The following is an 11,737-nucleotide window of genomic DNA, read 5'->3' as shown; positions in this document are numbered from 1 at the left end:
GAGTCCTATCAAACGAGAAACTGTCTACGCATAGGACTCCTAGAATATTTTGGAATCTAGGGAATATAAATACTATCCTTTTGGACTGATGGGATTATCCTTTTGTACGTCAACTGAAGAACTACATTTTACACACTCCAGTAGAGTACCAATATTGTGTTCTTTTTGAGTTATACTAGTGAATGTGTATTAGAATCGAGTTGTAATCAAAGTATCACAAACAATTAATGAGTTGGAGTGAGTTTTGTTTTACAAGTTAGAGTAACTTGTGGATTAAATGGTTGTAGTAGGAGTACTGGAGAGTATTGAGTTACAGTTTTGTAATTGATATATTTGGCTTGTTGTTCTAGATAAGTTGAAGTTGAAAATCCTACGTAGTAGATCATGATTTTTGCACCTTTTGAGTCGGGTGATTTTTCACGTAAAAATTGCAGTGTTTACTTTACTGCTTATTTTACTTCACGTTTAAGAAGTAAGGTAAAGAACCAAGTTATTTAGTAATTCATATAGACACTCAATTTAACAATATTTTCGGCAGAATCTTGGGTTGAGATAATCTTTTCATTCATTCTAACAAAATAATAGTTGATTTCATTCACATCATACACAACATTAATTATGTAAAGTCATATAAATAGTAGTTGCATAACGTATATGAAATTTTGTCTATTATTATATACAAGATAAAAAATATAGATATATGTATGTGTATAATTGTTAGGATTAAGCTAATTATTAATTTATGTATCATCTACTTTATAGTAATCATTTATGTTATTGTTCATTCAATAAAAATTTCACATTATAATTTCTTCATTATTTATATGTGGATCAAAAGCCCCCAATAAAAATCACTCGTTGTTTATTTGTGAACGTTGAAGTTTTATATAAGAAATTTTTACATTCTTATACATTATTTGAAACTTTATTACCCCCACTACTCAAATTTCAATTTAATTACATTCTATATATAAATTTACCAATTATATACACTTTAGGAATTAAATGAGTATCCCTTTATATTATGAATCAATTATTTCTCATCCTTATTCTCTCTCCCTCATGCTCTCTCTCTCCGTCTCTCTCTCTCTCTCTCTCTCTCTCTCTCTCTCTCAATCCCTAATTTCAGTAATATAGAGCAAAGAAAAAGAGAGCAACAATTCCACCATTAACAGCCATTAAAAAGCTTTGAAACTTTGAATTCGAATTTGGGTTTTCAAAAAATATTATTTGTTTGGATTGGGTGTTGTTGCAAATAATTGGAAATATTGTTAGTAGTTTATATTTTAATTTTGATGGTGTTTTGGTAAAGATTAGGCTTGATTTTGGCTGGATTTCAGATTGAAACTCGAAGAAGAAGAAGAAGAAGAAGAAGAAGAAGAAGAAGAAGAAGAAGAAGGAGGAGGAGGCATGATATACATTATACTTACGAAATTATAGTAAAATTGTAGGTAAATTGTATTCTGTTGTTTATATATATATTTTTATTTAAATAGTGTATGAAAGTTGAACAATATTGTATAAAATTTGTATAAAAATTATATTTAAGTTGTATGACATTGCAGTTGTATATAATTGGGTAGAAATAATGTATGAAAGTTGTATAATATATAATTAGTTGTATGAAATTTATTTTTACTATGTATAAATCATATACAAAATATACAAAAGACATATTGTATAAAATTTGTATAAAAATTATATTTAAGCGGTATGATATTGTAGTTGTATATAACTGGGTAGAAATAATATGTGAAAGTTGTAGATAAGTTGTATAATATATAATTAGTTGTATGAAAAAGGTTCACGTTGATATTAGAAAAATAAATTTGAGTTAAACTAAAATAAATTTTCTAACTCTGAGTTGTTAGATTAATGACTTTCCATTACCTGCCCTAAGCTCAGTCACGGAATTTGACCGTTTGATTTTCAGTTTCGTCCTTGTTTCAATGCGAACCTTTTTCTCTACCTCAAAAGGCCAAGGAGCAGGTCTATCAACATCAGAACTTTTGCCAAAATTCCAAACGGTTTTCACAGGTAAAGAATATTACTACAGTAAATGGAACAAGTTTAGATCAATTGACCAAACACTGAAACCTCGTGTGGTTATTCTTTGATTTTTTTTCCATGTTTGTGAGGTCATCTTATTCTATAATAAACAAATATTTATTTACTTTTTCTAATATTAATTTGTAACAAGAAAACAACTTTGAATAGTTTATTGAGTAGACACATCTGTTCATGGATCCCAAGGGTTCAAAGCAGCCGCAAGAGGGATCCTATACCAATATTCCGGAGAGAAGAAAGAGAAGAGGAATAAAAGAAGGAAAATGGTGTAACTAAATCCTTTGATTGAAGGCAATAATGATGGATTGAGAGCCTTTTAAGATGGAATGTATATATTTTGTAGATAAAACTTGTTTAGGTCGGGTAATTAACTAAACATGAATATTTATGGTAATAAAGTTTCAAATAGTGTATAAGAACGAAAAAATTTCTTTATATAAATGGGGGTTTAGGTTCGCGGGATTTGGGGTTCTTTTCTTGTTCAAGGGTGGAGTTAGAAGCCCGAATAAGGATTCGGTCTAACCAACTTTTGTTCAAACAATATATTTTTGTATTAAAGAATCAATATATATACTCTATCCGTTTCAATTTATGTGAACATGTTTGACTGGCCACGGAGTTTAAGAGCTTCTCATTAAGGGTAGAATTGTAAGTTTAAGCAAAATTGTTTCCAAATTTAGAAAGGGGTCATTCTTTTCAGAACGGACCAAAAAGGAAATAGGTTCACATAAATCGGAACGGATGTAGTATTAAATTTAGAACTCAATTTGCTATCATTTAAAGTCGTCGTTCTAAAATCTACCCAAACAATATATAATATTCTAGAGGGAAATACACCTAAGATCAAGTTTTTGAACTGACTTTCATAGAAATTTTAGACTTTCTTTTTGATGTTGCGATCACATAAAAATATAAACTTTGAGGCTCAATGGCTAGAACCCATAACGTTAAAATTTTAGCTTCACTTCTATTTTTTGTTAAATAAATATGTGAAGAAACCGTCTCTGCCATCAAAGGAGTGAAAGAAGTAGAATTTTCGCCGTTGTTAAAACTTTGCTCTCGGAAAAGTATTACAGAGGTTGTTATAGTTTTCGTAATTACAAGAATTAATTTCTCATGATTGGGTTTTATGTTGTCACTGCCTTGAAGATTACATGATATACCAGCTCAAATTAAAGACATATATGTTGTTGATTTTGGAAACAAATTGGTTCCATATATCCTTCTTTTCTGACTTGATTTTTTTGTATAGAAATATTGAAATAGAATTTGCAACTAAGCAGAATATGCCGAAACAAATGAAAGGCTGTAGTTCATAAAAGACAGAAACCAAAGAGAGAGTAATAATAAGAGTTTTTTACGTTGTCAGTTACTTATTAAACAATATTTAAATAAAGATCATTACTTTTATTTTATTCCAAAAAAGAGTATATTTATTTATAATTATGGTATTTTTTCAAAATCATATACATTTGGTACTCTTCAATTTTTTAAACATAGTCCATAATTTAAGAAATTAATTTTGAACCATATTAATTTATCCATATTTCTCTCCCATCATTAATCTATACTTACCATTTTTATGAAAGTTTCGCTCTTAGAATCCCCTTTTTCATTATTATATCAAACACACTCTAAGTAAATTCATATTTTTATTCCATATTCGAAGGTGTATATACACATATGTGATTTTTTTGTATAATGTAATTTTAAATATTATACATATGTAATGAATATATTATGTATATTTGCCTGTACCGAACTCGTTTTATGTCAATGCAATGTATAATTTTGTATACATAATAATAACTACTAGTTCTATATATAACACCATCCTAATCGTAAATAATTAAAATACTAGAAATCCCTCAGAAAAACTAATCGTAAATAATTAAAATACTAGAAATGCCCTTAGAAAAACTAATGTCCGTTAGCTTAAGTTGATGATTGGACCAAGGCCACACCAACCACCATTTTCTCTAATTAAAAATAATCACATGATATAGGACTTTTTATTAATTTTTTCTATGTGATCTATTTGTGTCTAAACACATAAGTAAATAAATTTATAATAACATCGTCACCTTTTATTCATCATTCTCAGTCAGAAAATCAAGTTCAGAATATTTGACACTTCAGAAAAATAAATGATCTTTTTCAATTTCGCATTTATTATACCAATATAATCATTATTTACTTGTTTAAGGAAGAAATAAAGATAATTTAATTGAGGAATATGAGTAATTCAATTAGGACGTATTTACGGGGAGATAAAAGTGCAAAATTCAAACGTGTTACTAGAAATTTATGAGCTAGGGGTTGTTTGGTTTAAAACCAAGATACCCTGGGATTATAATTTTTTTTTACGAGATAAGTTAAAAGATTTTGTAGTATTAGTTTTAGCTAAATTATTCTACCAAACACGAAATAAATTTATTCAAAATTTATATGGAGATAATTTACCTAACCCCCATGAACCAAATGGTCCCTAATTATTTCAATAGTATTTCTTTCTCTTTTTCTCTTTCGAGTTAATTGTTTGAATTAATTGCTTAATTAAGCTCACGTTCATCTAGATGCTTTATATGCTAGTCAATCTTTGTAGTAGGCGTCCAAAATTTTCCATTTTGATTAACCTTTTTTTTTTTTGCTTGATTTTTGATTAACTTCCTTAAACGATTTCCTTCATTCTTTACAATAACGGTATTTCCCTTTGGCAATTATGGTATTTCCTTCTTTACAATGAATTCTTTTTTGGTATTTTTCACAACTTTAATGCGAGCCATCTCCTTTTTCCAGTTATTACCCGTCAGCCTCAAGTCAGCTTCATTAATTACCATTATTATCGTGTATTCATATTACTAATTGTAATATTTATTGTGTTGGGATATACAGTTAACCATGCGGTTTAGACATAGTATTTTGTTTAATTTTTATGAAATAATTATTTATTTAATTTATTCAATTCAATAAAGTACCTTTTTAAATAGATCATTTGTTACATGTGTGTCCTTTTAGTTATGTAGTAGACAATTTAGTGCATGGAGTTTTAGCTCATGCACAGAAGATTAAATTGTCGGTTCACATAATTAATAAACTATGTTCACAATTAAAGATATTATTGAACAAAATATCTTGATGATTGTAGCACAAGACTATAGTATAATTTGTCTTGATTATGGGAATGGTTTTACTCCAACTCCGTGTGCTAGTATACTTAGTGTATATTGAACGGACCAAGTAGAGAAATGATATTTTTGTACTGAATATATATATATAACATTTTCTCTAATTCATTAAAATGAGCTTATACTCCTAATCTTGATAATTATTATGATCAATGTGATTTATTTATTGTTTTGATTTATCAAAAGGTACAACTCTATTTAGAGTTAGTGTATGCCTAATAGATTGGACAATAAAGAATAACATTTGTAAAATAATAATTAGTTGATAGAATCCATGACTCAGTTTTGAGTTTGATTATACCCCTTTCATGTAAGCTTATAAGTTTTCATGTGAAAACTCGGTCGATGGATTTTGTATCCGTCACATGAAATAGTTTAAGCGGAATTATAAAGGATTTAATTAGTTGATTAAATTAAATTTTTAGTAATTTAATTTAATTAACTGGTATTTGAGATCTTAACATGGGGAGTTAAAATAAGTGTTAGTGAATTTTCGAAATTCATATTGAGGAGTTCAATTGCAGTTTTTTAGTGGAATAAACTGTAATTAATTATAGTAAGAATTAATTCATACAAAATTTTGAATTAATACTATAATTAGTAACCTCTTGTTATTTCTGTGATCCCTGCTATGCCTAGTAAAAAGTCGGACTGACTTGGGTAAAAAGTGACTTGGGAGAAAAGTCATCCGGTAGAGTTAGAGTATGATTCTACTTGTGCAAGTAGAATCCTACACGTTTTTAGAGTCTTATTTTGGCTGAAAATGTCTCTACTTAAGGAAGACAATTTTCACCCAATAACTCACCTTTTAGAATTATATTGTTCTTGCCCACTCAAAGCATATTCGTCAAAGGTATTACCAGGATCATAGCAGAAGACTGCAACCCTGGATTCTTGCTGTGTGGAGAACCTTTGCAATGATTTTAAGAGATTAGTGCTTCTAATCTAGCAATTATATCATTGTCTAGTTTACATGTATTTGATGCATGTATTGTATGCTTGCTTCCGTTGCGCATGTTCTAACAATTAGTATCAGAAGCCGTCTTGCATCTAAATAGATAATGTAATACAACATGAATAGAGTAATATTAAAACGTGTTGTTTTAATAAAAACGTGGATATTTTAAATGCCATTAGTTCTGAAATTATGAATTAATATACGTAATTATGAACAGTGGCGTTTTTAAACGGGTGAAGAACATTTTTTTTACAATTCTATTCGAACACAGTTTTATTAAATAATAATAAAAATATTATTTTGAGTTCTGAAATCATGAATTAACATACATAAGTATATTATGTGATTTGAACGAGTCAAAATAATTAAAACCCTTAAAAACGCCAAAAATAGAATACTATAAATAGGTCATGAATTTGGAATTCTGAAATTCTGTCGAACTCCGATTGACCTCAAATTTGGTAGGTTCATCGAAAATGACCCAGTGAGCAATACACATCAGCTTTGCTTATGATGTACGTCATTTTGGGGGCATTTGGGGTCGTTTAGATGGGTTTTTGGCCATTTGTCTATTTTTTAGAAAAAAATTTAATAAAATAAATTTTTAAAAGAAATCAATGATGGTAGGGTTCAATTCCCATGGTTTCCAATCATGTTTTACAGTAATATAATGAATTTATATGTTGACATATGTCTTCTTCCCCGTCGGATAACTTCATTATAGATGATTACTGTAGTTTTGCCTCTAGTTATTTGATTACTTGTATTAACTCTCCAACTGAGTTACATGTTGATTCAATGAAATTAGAGTTTATAAAAGTGATATTTACCTATCTTAAATTAAAAGTTTACTATCCATCTGAGTTAGTCCTGTTTTAATTTATAGGGTAAATATCTTACATAACTCATATATTTTGCATGAATAATTAAGTTTCCCTAACGAATCTAACTGTTCAATGAGCATGGTTATATGTGTTGTTTTGAATATAATTATTCTAAATACATAACTAATGATCTATTTAATGTGAATATCTCTTAGATTAACCATGTCTTCATTCAACCCACTTACCTCAATTTTGAACCAAAGCAAGTTAGAAGGACCGATTTATGTTGACTGAAAAAGAAATCTTGATATTGTCCTAACTGCTGAAGGTTACAAATTTGTAATCACTTAGGAGTGCCCAGAAAAACTTGAAAATGCTACTGATGATCAGGTTAAGCCCTATGACAAATGGGTCAAGGCTGATGAGATGGCGCGATGTTACATTTTTGCCTCTATGGCGAATATTTTGCAACATCAGCATCACTATATGGGTCTGCTTATGACATGCTCGAAAGTCTCAAATAGATGTTCGGTGAGCAAAATCGTGCAGCTAAGCAGACAGCCATGAAAGCCCTTTTCAACACCAAGATAGCTGAAGGATCATCGGTCAGGGACTACGTTCTGAAGATAATGAGTCTTCTGAATGAACTGGAGGTCCTTGGAGCTGTGATTGATAAGGAATCTCAAGTTGAGATGGTCCTACAAACTCTGCCTGACAGTTTTCAATGATTTTGCTTGAACTATAATATGAACAAAATGGATTTGTCACTAGCGAAATTGTTGAATGAGCTGCAAGTGGCAGAATCTATTATCAAACAGCAAGCTCCAGTTGTGACACTCAATGTTGAGAAAGCTTCGGTTTCTAAGTCAAAAGGCGGTAAGAAAAAGAAGAAGGCTCATAGGGTTTTGGCACCTGGAGGTGCGACTGGTGTGAAAAAACCCAAAGGAAAGTGCTATCATTGCAAGCAACCTAGGCATCACAAAAAACAATGCCCTGCCTATCTGGCAAAGTTGAATAAGCAAGGTAATTCAAATTTAAATATCGTTGAAACTTGTTTAGCGGCTGTCTCTATCATATTTTGGTGTGTAGATTCAGGAGCCACTAATCATATCTGCACTACTTTGCAGGGGTTTCAGAAAACACGACGGCTAAGTGAGAATGAAGTTTGCGTTTTTCAAGCTAATGGCGAGCCAGCACTAGCTTTAGCATTAGGAGATATTAGAATTTCGTTTATTAGTGATAGAGTTTTAGTTTTGAAATATGTTCTCTATGTACCTTCTATTAGAAGGAATTTGATTTCGGTTTCAAAAATAATGGATGCTGGTTATAATATTTATTTTGCTAATAACACTGCTATTATTAAGTTTAATAAATATTTTATCTACACTGTTGCTAGAGTACATGACCTTTTTATTCTTGATATATCTCCGCATGTGCTACAACAACCAAAAGAATTAAATAACATTAATCTGCCACATAAAAGAAAACGTATTTCTGAATTGAGCCAAACTTATTTGTGGCACTTACGTCTAGGTCATATAAATCTAAATAGGATTTTGAGATTGGTCTCTGATGGACCTTTGAGTTCATTAAAAGTGGAGTCACCGCCAACATGCGAATCTTGTTTAGAAGGTAAAACAACTAAGAGACATTTTCCCTCAAAAGGAAATAGAGCCAGCGATAAGTTAGAATTAATTCACTCTGATTTGTGTGGCCATTTGAATATACAAGCAAGAGGTGGTTTTGAGTATTTTGTGACTTTCACAGATGATTACTCAAAATATGAATACATTTATTTGTTGCGCCGTAAGTCTGAATGCTTTGAGAAATTCAAAGAATTTAAGACGGAAATGGAGAAACGACATGATAAATATATCAAAACATTGCGATCTGATCGTGGTGGTGAATACCTTTCTGCGAAATTCATTAAATACTTATCAGATTGTAGAATTACATCTCAATTATCTACTCCGGGAATACCATAATAAAATGGTATGGCAAGAAGAAATAGGACCCTTATGGAAATGGTTAGATCAATGTTAAGTTATTCCAATTTGCCTTCTTCCATTTGAGGATATGCTTTAGAAACAACAAATTACATTCTAAATTTGGTTCCTTCAACTCTAATAGAATTGTGGACTGGGCGCAAGCCAAGTTTACGACATATTCGGGTTTGGGGTTGTCCAGCACATGTGCTGAAAGGGAAAGCGGATAAATTGAAATCGAGGGCAGAAGTATGCATTTTTATTGGATATCCAAAAGGAACTAAAAGCGGTTTATTTTATTGTCCCAAAGAAAAGAAGGTAATTTTTACGACAAATGTCAGATTTTTAGAAGAGGACTATTTAATGAACCATATTCCTAGAAGTAAACTAGTTTTACAGGAATTAAGTAATGGAATAACTAATGACTCATCTCTGGAACGTATCTCGGAAGCCAGTATTGACATACCACTGCATTATCGTAGTAGGAGAAATATTAATAGGCAGCAGAATGCACAAGAGCAATTGCCTGACATCTCACTACCCCAAAGTAGTGGAAGTAATGTTGAGCTACCTCATATTGTTGAGCAACCTGAAAATTGTTATGCAACATGCAATCCAGGAAGAAGTTAATGATATCCCAGCACCACAAGGTGTGGAGGATAACATTGACACTTCAGTTCCGAAAAATGATATTGTGATTCAACAACAATAAAATACTGCACATGTAGTGAGTAGTCGTAGTGGGAGAATTATTAGAAAACCTCTCCGTTTTGCGCTCTTGGGAGAATCTTATGATAGAATCCCTGAAGAGCCTAACACAAAACCTATTAATTACGACGAAGCACTACAGGATACAAATGCTGATAAATGGGTTGCTGCTATGAAATCTGAAATGGAGTCCATGTACTCCAATCAAGTCTGGGATCTTGTAGAACCACCTATTGGAATCAAACCCATTAGTTGTAAATGGATTTATAAGAAAACGAGAGGAGTGGATGGAAAAGTGCAATTTTTTAAAGCTAGGCTTGTTGCAAAAGGGTTTACTCAAAAAGAAGGGATCGATTATGAGGAAATCTTTTCGCCAGTCGCCATGCTTAAATCTATTAGGATTCTCTTATCCATTGTTACTCATTACGATTTTGAGATTTGGCAAATGGATGTCAAGACGACTTTTCTTAATGGAAGTCTTGATGAGTGAATCTATATGGCACAACCAGTTGGTTTCATAAAAAATAGCAATGAGCACATGTTGTGTAAATTAAATAAATCCATTTATGGATTGAAACAAGCTTCTAGAGCATGGAATACTTGTTTTGACGCATCGATTAAAACCTTCGGTTTTGATCAATGTGAAAATGAGTCTTGTGTCTATAAGAAGTGGGATTGAGATAAAGTTACATTTTGGGTTTTGTACGTAGATGATATTTTGCTCATAGGAAATAATATGAGCATGTTGAATTCAGTAAAGGAATGATTGTCCTCACGTTTCGATATGAAAGACTTGGGACATGCGGCACATATCCTTAGGATCAAGCTTATGCGAGATCGCAAGCAAAATATATTAGGCTTATCCCAAGCACTTTATATTGATACTATTCTCACCAGGTTTAGTATGCAAGATTCTAAGAAAGGTTTTATCCCTTTTAGATATGGAATCTCTCTGTCGAAAGATCAGTCCCCAAAAACGACTGATGAGATAGAAAATATGAAGGCGGTACCTTATGCTTCTGCTGTAGGGAATCTCATGTATGCTATGCTATGTACTAGACCTGATATCTGCTTTGTTGTTAGCATGGTTAGTAGATTTCAGTCTAACCCTGGACGAAAAAACTGGACTGCCGTTAAACATATAATCAAGTATTTGAAAAGGACTAAGGATTATATGTTGGTTTATCACTCATGTGATCTTACACCCATTGGCGATATTGATTCAGATTTTCAGTCAGATAGAGATTCTAGAAAATCTACCTCAGGATATATTTTTACCCTAGGAGGTGGAGCCATAAGTTGGAGGCGCGTCAAGCAATCATGTGTTGCTGAGTCCACCATGGAAGCCGAATATGTCTGAGGCAGCTAAAGAGGCTGTTTGGCTCAGGAACTTTCTAAAAGAGCTTAATGTAGTTCCTTCAGTTCAAGCACCGATTGTACTTTATTGTGACAATAGTGGTACAATTGCAAACTCGAAGGAACCAAGAAGCCATAAAAGAAGTAAGCATATTGAGCGTAAATATCACTTAATTCGGGACATAACTCAGAGAGGTGATGCAAGAGTGTTGAAGATTGCGTCAGAGGATAATTTGGCAGACCCATTTACAAAGAGCTTGCCACAGAAGATTTTTGACAAGCATGTAGAAGGAATGGGTGTTAGAGCAGTAGACGCATGGTTATGAGTCTAAGTGAGAGATTTTTGGGATATACTGTTAACCATGCGGTTTAGACATAGTATTTTGTTTAATTCTTTATGGAACAATTGCTTATTTAATTTACTCAATTCAATAAAGTACCTTTTTAAATAGATCATTTGTTACACGTGTGTCCTTTTAATTATGAAGTAGACAATTTAGTGCATGGAGTCTTAGCTCATGCACAGAAGATTAAATTATCAGTTCACATAATTAATAAACTATGTTCACAATCAAAGATATTATTGGACAAAATATCTTGATGATTGTAGCACAAGATTATAGTATAATTTGTCTTGATTATGAGAGTGGT

Source organism: Nicotiana tomentosiformis, chromosome 6 (genome assembly GCF_000390325.3).
Source record: "Nicotiana tomentosiformis chromosome 6, ASM39032v3, whole genome shotgun sequence".
In the NCBI taxonomy this organism is placed as follows: domain Eukaryota; kingdom Viridiplantae; phylum Streptophyta; class Magnoliopsida; order Solanales; family Solanaceae; genus Nicotiana; species Nicotiana tomentosiformis.
This window is presented reverse-complemented; position numbering follows the sequence as displayed.